This window comes from Saccostrea cucullata, unplaced genomic scaffold (genome assembly GCF_032062105.1).
Source record: "Saccostrea cucullata isolate Sc308-1 unplaced genomic scaffold, CSIRO_AGI_Scuc_v1 ctg2703, whole genome shotgun sequence".
NCBI classification, from domain to species: Eukaryota; Metazoa; Mollusca; class Bivalvia; order Ostreida; family Ostreidae; genus Saccostrea; species Saccostrea cuccullata.
The window spans coordinates 33084-41009 of NW_026935180.1; positions in this window are offsets into that span (position 1 = coordinate 33084).

Below are 7926 nucleotides of genomic sequence, written 5' to 3' on the forward strand. Positions count from 1 at the left end.
GGTGGGGCTCTATAATGATTATATTGTGAAAACGCATGAATTCTTTGGAAATCTTTTTCTTTGCTCCTTGGTATAATGCCAATGATCTAAGTATATATTTATGATGAAGAAAGGTGCCTCTTCCAAAATTGTTAATTTCAGGGCCCCTGCTTTAGGGGTTCTGCAGAGTGGGGAGGATGTTACATGTAAGTCTGAAAAAAAGTAATACTTTGAAATCTGCTCTTTCATACTGTAGACGTACTTTTTTCCACGGGGTCATAATTCCTGGGAATCTTAATTTCTGTTTATTCAGCCGAAAGAAAATTATGCGGATTTTCTAGATTTTCATTATATGCCTTACATTTATATTAAATACGCTTGGACAAATTTCCGCGGAAAATTTCTGACCGCGTACATAGCGTAAATTAATACCACGCGAAAAAAGTACTTCTACAGTATTTAAATCACCCATGAAATGAAATGTATAAAATTTCCAAAATTTTGAAATACCTGGCACCAGGGTCAGTTGTTCCTCTGGGTTGGTATGCGCAACTCGTGGTTATAAAGTGGAAATGCATTTTGTCTCTGTTACTCTGATCTGCCTTTGGGTATTAAGTAACCAAAATAAGCATGTTATGTGTATTGTTATGATAAACAATGGTGCCTCTTACAAAATTGTGAATTTCAAGGCTTTTGGTTTAAAATAGTCAAACCAAATTCAGCTGTTGGAAAGTTGTTACATGTTCTCAGGTGACCTATAAGGCCCGTGGGCCTCTTGTTATTTCTACATTCAATCAGATTTTAATTCCAGAAAGCATGTTATCCAGGAGACGGTTGGTCGTTCTCTGTCTGTGCCTTTTGTATTGTTGCCAATTTACAGGTAATTAACACAGAAATATGAGCAGTTGATACCATGCCGTTGTTATCATTATATATACAAATAAGTTCTTAGGAAGAACAACTACATTTTAAATCCACATTTATAAAGAATTATCTTATTTAAATAACTAAGTAACACATCGAGAATTCTTGAATGTTTTATCATATCTTATACCTTTCAATACAAGAATTTTGATCATTATTAATGATAAAAGTCCTACATCATCGCACCAACACTAAACATAAAATATTGCAAATACATTTGCAGAAATAGAACTTTACTTTTCAATAATGTAATAATCTATAATGGACAATCTAGCGTAGAATAATAGGAGGAACGGAACACTTTTTATTATACACATAGTGAAAATTTTTACATGCTTCCTCGTTTTCACTGTATTTTAGCCTGTAGCAACCATATTTCATTCATTACATTTTTCGAAAACAATGTATCCTCATTTTGAATAGACGTTGACTTCTTGAATTCGAGTTTAATTTGTTCTTACAGAGACATCAACAACGATCGGGTACAGAACAACTTCAAATGCAACAAACCTCGAAAACACAACCGAAACAGGTTTAGAATCCACAAAGTCAGATTACACAACTAAAACTCCTGATATAGAATCAGAGCAAACGACATTGAAGGATGAATTATCTAGTGTTGTCACCGCAGAGGGAGTTACGGAGATGGGTCAATCTGATACTTCCACACTGACTGAATATACGTCACCCGATTATACGCAACGTTTAACTACAGATACTTTATCATCATCCGATACAAAAGTCCCTTTCATTGAAAACTCGACGACATCAAATATCGATTCTTCGGTTTCCGACTCATCCATTGAATATACAACAGAAACGTCTTTGAAAACGGAAGATTTTGCAACAAAATATCCTACCGATCAAGAAACAAGGGAAGTTTCAACTACCACCAACAATGCAACAAAAGATGTTTCTATGCTAACTAGTGATAAAACGGAAATTTCAACCTCTTATAACCACCTAACGATGGAAAATACACAAAATACTACCATCCAGTCAGCAGCAGAATATTCAACCTCCACTGATTACTCAACCACCAAAGATTGGAGCGATATTAATCAAGCAACAACAGAATATGTTACCTCTACTGAACAAGAAACAACAGAATACTTAACCACAACTGATCAAGAAACAGAATATTCTACGACTGATGACCATCTGATGACAGAAAAATCAACCACTACTTATCAAGGAATAACAGAATATCCAACCACAACAGATCAAGCTACAGCCAAAAATTCAACCACAACTGATCAAGAAACAGATTTACTCACTCCAGATCCTGATCATAAAGCTACAGAATATTCAACCTACACTGAACAAGAAACAACAGAATATTCAACAAACACTGAGCAAGAAGCAACAGAATATTCAACCCACGCTGAGCAAGAAACGACAGAATATTCAACCCACACTGAACAAGAAGCACTAGAATATTCAACCAACACTGAACAAGAAACAACAGAATATTCAACAAACACTGAACAAGAAACAACAGATTCAACCAACACTGAACAAGAAACAACAGAAGATTCAACAAACACCGAACAAGAAACAACAGAATATTCAACAAACACTGAACAAGAAACAACAGAATATTCAACCAGCACTGAACAAGAAACAACAGAATATTCAACCAACACTGAACAAGACACAACAGAATATTCAACAAACACTGAACAAGAAACAACAGAATATTCAACAAACACCGAACAAGAAACAACAGAATATTCAACCAGCACTGAACAAGAAACAACAGAATATTCAACCAACACTGAACAAGACACAACAGAATATTCAACAAACACTGAACAAGAAACAACAGAATATTCAACAAACACTGAACAAGACACAACAGAATATTCAACAAACACTGAACAAGAAACAACAGAATATTCAACAAACACTGAACAAGAAACAACAGAATATTCAACAAACACTGAACAAGAAACAACAGAATATTCAACCAACACTGAACAGGAAACAACAGAATATTCTACCAACACTGAACAGGAATCAGCAAAATATTCAACCAACACTGAACAAGAAACAACAGAATATTCAACAAGCACTGAACAAGGAAAAACAGATTATTCAACCACAACTGATCAAGTAACAATAGAATATTCAACCAACACTGAACAATATTCATACGAAGTTAATAACACGACGGAGTACACAAGTATTGAAGTGTTTAATACAGCAGATCACATAACCATGAGAGATCAGAGCACCACGGACAAAATGACAACAGAAGTTAATAGCACAACAGACAAAACATCTACGGAAGATAATAACACGATGGTCTACACAATGACAGAATATAATAACACAACGAACTACATAACAACGGAAGTGGATACAGCAAGAGACTTTACTTCTACAGAAGATTTTAAAACAACGGATTTTACATCAACGGAAGATTACAATACAACAGACTTTACGTCGACTGATACAATAGACTTATCATCGACGGAAGTTTTTAACACAACGGACTTTACATCCACCGAGGATAATAACACAACGGACTTTACACCCATAGAGGATTATAACACAACGGACTTTACATCCACCGAGGATTATAACACTACGGACTTTACATCCACCAAGGATTATAACACCACGGACTTTACACCCACAGAGGATTATAACACAACGGACTTTACATCCACCGAGGATTATAACACTACGGACTTTACATCCACCAAGGATTATAACACCACGGACTTTACACCCACAGAGGATTATAACACAACGGACTTTACATCCACCGAGGATTATAACACAACGGACTTTACATCCACAGAGGATTATAACACAACGGACTTTACATCCACCGAGGATTATAACACAACGGACTTTACATCCACCGAGGATTATAACACTACCGACTTCACACCCACAGAGGATTATAACACAACGGACTTTACATCCACCGAGGATTATAACACTACCGACTTCACACCCACAGAGGATTATAACACAACGGACTTTACATCCACCGAGGATTATAACACTACCGACTTCACACCCACAGAGGATTATAACACAACGGACTTTACATCCACCGAGGATTATAACACTACGGACTTTACATCCACCAAGGATTATAACACCACGGACTTTACACCCACAGAGGATTATACACCCACAGAGGATTATAACACAACGGACTTTACATCCACAGAGGATTATAACACAACGGACTTTACATCCACCGAGGATTATAACACAACGGACTTTACATCCACCGAGGATTATAACACTACCGACTTCACACCCACAGAGGATTATAACACTACCGACTTCACACCCACAGATGATTATAACACAACGGACTTTACATCCACCGCGGATTATAACACAACGGACTTCACATCCACCGAGGATTATAACACTACCGACTTCACACCCACAGAGGATTATAACACTACGGACTTTACATCCACTGAAGATTATAACACTACGGACTTTACATCTACTAAGGACTTTAACACTACGGACTTTACATCCACCGAGGATTATAGCACAACGGACTTAACATCCACCGCAAATTACAACACATCGGACTTTACATCCACCGAGGATTATAACACCACGAACTTTGCATCCACTGAGGACTATAACAAAACAGACTTTACATCCACTGCGGATTACAACATGACGGATTTTACATCCACCGAGGATTATAATACCACGGACTTTACACCCAGAGAGGATTATAACACAACGGATTTTATATCAACTGAGGATTATAACACTACGGACTTTACATCCACTGAGGATTATAACACTACGGACTTTACATCCACTGAAGATTATAACACAACGGACTTTACATCCACTGAAGATTATAACACAACGGACTTTACATCCACCGAGGATTATAACACAACGGACTTTACATCCACCGAGGATTATAACACTACCGACTTCACACCCACAGAGGATTATAACACTACCGACTTTACACCCACAAAGGATTTTAACACAACGGACTTTACCCCCACCAAGGTTTATAACACAATGGACTTTACATCCACCGAGGATTATAACATTACCGACTTCACACCCACAGAGGATTATAACACCACGGACTTTACATCCACTGAGGACTATAACACAACAGACTTTACATCCACCGAGGATTACAACATGACGGATTTTACATCCACCGAGGATTATTACACCACGGACTTTACACCCACAAAGGATTATAACACAACGGATTTTATATCAACTGAGGATTATAACACTACGGACTTTACATCCACTGAGGATTATAACACTACGGACTTTACATCCACTGAAGATTATAACTCTATGGACTTTACAACTACTGAAGATTATAACACAACGGACTTTACATCCACTGAAGATTATAACACTACGGACTTAACATCCACCGAGGATTATAACAGTACCGACTTCACACCCACAGAGGATTATAACACCACGGACTTTACATCCACTGAGGACTATAACACAACAGACTTTACATCCACCGCGGATTACAACACTACGGATTTTACATCCACCGAGGATTATAACACCACGGATTTTACACCCACAGAGGATTATAACACAACGGATTTTATATCAACTGAGGATTATAACACAACGGATTTTACATCCACCGAGGATTATAACACTACGGACTTTACATCCACTGAAAATTATAACACTATGGACTTTACATCTACTGAAGATTATAACACAACGGACTTTACATCCACTGAAGATTATAACACAACGGACTTTACATCCACTGAGGATTATAACACTACAGACTTTACATCGACCGAGGATTATAACACTGCGGACTCTACTGAGAATTATAACACTACATCAACCGAGGATTATATCTCAATGGACTTTACATCCACTGAAGTTTATAACACTACGGACTTTACATCCATAGAGGATTATAACACTACGGACTTTACATCCACTGAAGATTATAACACTACGGACTTTACATCCACGGAGGATTATAACACCACGGACTTTACATCCACTGAAGTCTATAACACTACAGACTTTACATCTACTGAGGATTATAACACTACGGACTTTACATCCACTGAAGATTATAATACTACGGACTTTACATCCACGGAGGATTATAACACCACGGACTTTACATCCACTGAAGATTATAATACTACGGACTTTACATCCACTGAAGATTATAATACTACGGACTTTACATCCACTGAAGATTATAATACTACATCAACCGAGGATTATATCACAACGGACTTTACATCGACAGAGGATTATAACATAACTGATTACACAACAGCAGAAGTTTACAACACAACGGACTACTCATCAACCGAGGATTATAATGTCACGGACTCTACGACGCCTGAAAACACACCGAAATCTCACAATACAACAACAGAGGATTCTGCTGCAAATTCCACCCCAACAGTCAATGTGGCCACTACACTTAATGCACTGGGTAAGTGTATTCGAGATGTATTAATTGACCACTTTATTATTATCAATGAAATGCGGTGACGCGCATGCATTAGAATAACACCTTACTAACCTTGAATCATCCAATCAAATGCTTGCATTTTAAATAGTAAATAAATTCTTATCTCTTAATGATTTTATATCAATCTTTTAAGTATGATATTTATCCAGGGATCTTTTATCCCATCCTTATTTCATTTCCAAGAGAAATATAGTTACGGGAATATTAGCACCGTAGTGGTTGATTGAAGGTTTGCTATGTCCTATAAAGACATTTTATTTTATAATTAAAGATTTGGTTGGGAAACCGACAGTCATCCTATCCCCTGAGGTCGTTGCCGATCGACAACTTTCTACAGACGGTACTAGATTCGAGCCTGTGATGATCTGTCTCTTCTGGAAGCCCTTGTCCGGCCTTTTTTACAATCTTAAATGGTTTATCAACAACAATCTATTGGAAAAAGCTTTATTTGATGACGTGGCCGAGGCTGACCTTAACACTACAGTACTCCGTCCTTCACACTGGACACATCGCTATAGCATGAACATGGATGTAAGTGACGAGAAAACAAAACTTACTATAGAGGCTTAGCTTATACCTTCTGCAAAGTTATTAATTTCATCGCTTTTACTGTACATTACACGAGTAAATTGTACCATGCTCATTTGTTTCTGATTGTTTTACTGCTTAGTTAGAATGGATATTTGCTTTTAAGGTAAGATGTTCAGTGAGCGCCCAGTACGTGAAATGCAGCCCTGCTGGAGAATCATTTAAAAGTTCAACCTTTTTCGCAGGCATAAAGGTAAGCTACAACACACACACACACACACACACACACTCACACACACACACACACACACACACACACACACACACACACACACACACACACACACACACACACACACACACACACATATATATATATATATATATAAAGCACTAAAATGACCAACGACACGAACAATAAAAATTGTCAAATTTTCGGGACGCCCTGTCCCTTCCTCAGGACAAAGAAAAAAGTTCAAAGGTCATAAGAACAAAGGAAAATTAAAAGAAAAACAAAAACAACTAGCACTACTACTAAACACTATATATTTAGAAACTTAGTTACATGTTGAATTGGAAATTTTTAAGAATTTTTAAAATTTTCCAATTCAACATGTAACTAAGTTTGTCAATTTTTATTGTTCGTGTCGTTGGTCATTTTAGTGCTTTATATAAATTTCCATCCGTGACCTTGTATCTACTTGGTAGATCCGACATTTAGGATATACAGTGAAGTTGGTTTTTTAGTGCTTTTATATATATATATATATATATATATATATATATATATATATATATATATATATATATATATATATATATATATATATATATATATATATATATATATATATATATATATATATATTAAAAAAATAATTAAAAAGAAAACACGAAGACAACAAAGTAAAGCATTAGCGCTTTCATTTTTTCATTTTTTTCATTTGAAAGTACTATACAATTATACCGACCACTGTGAATTCATG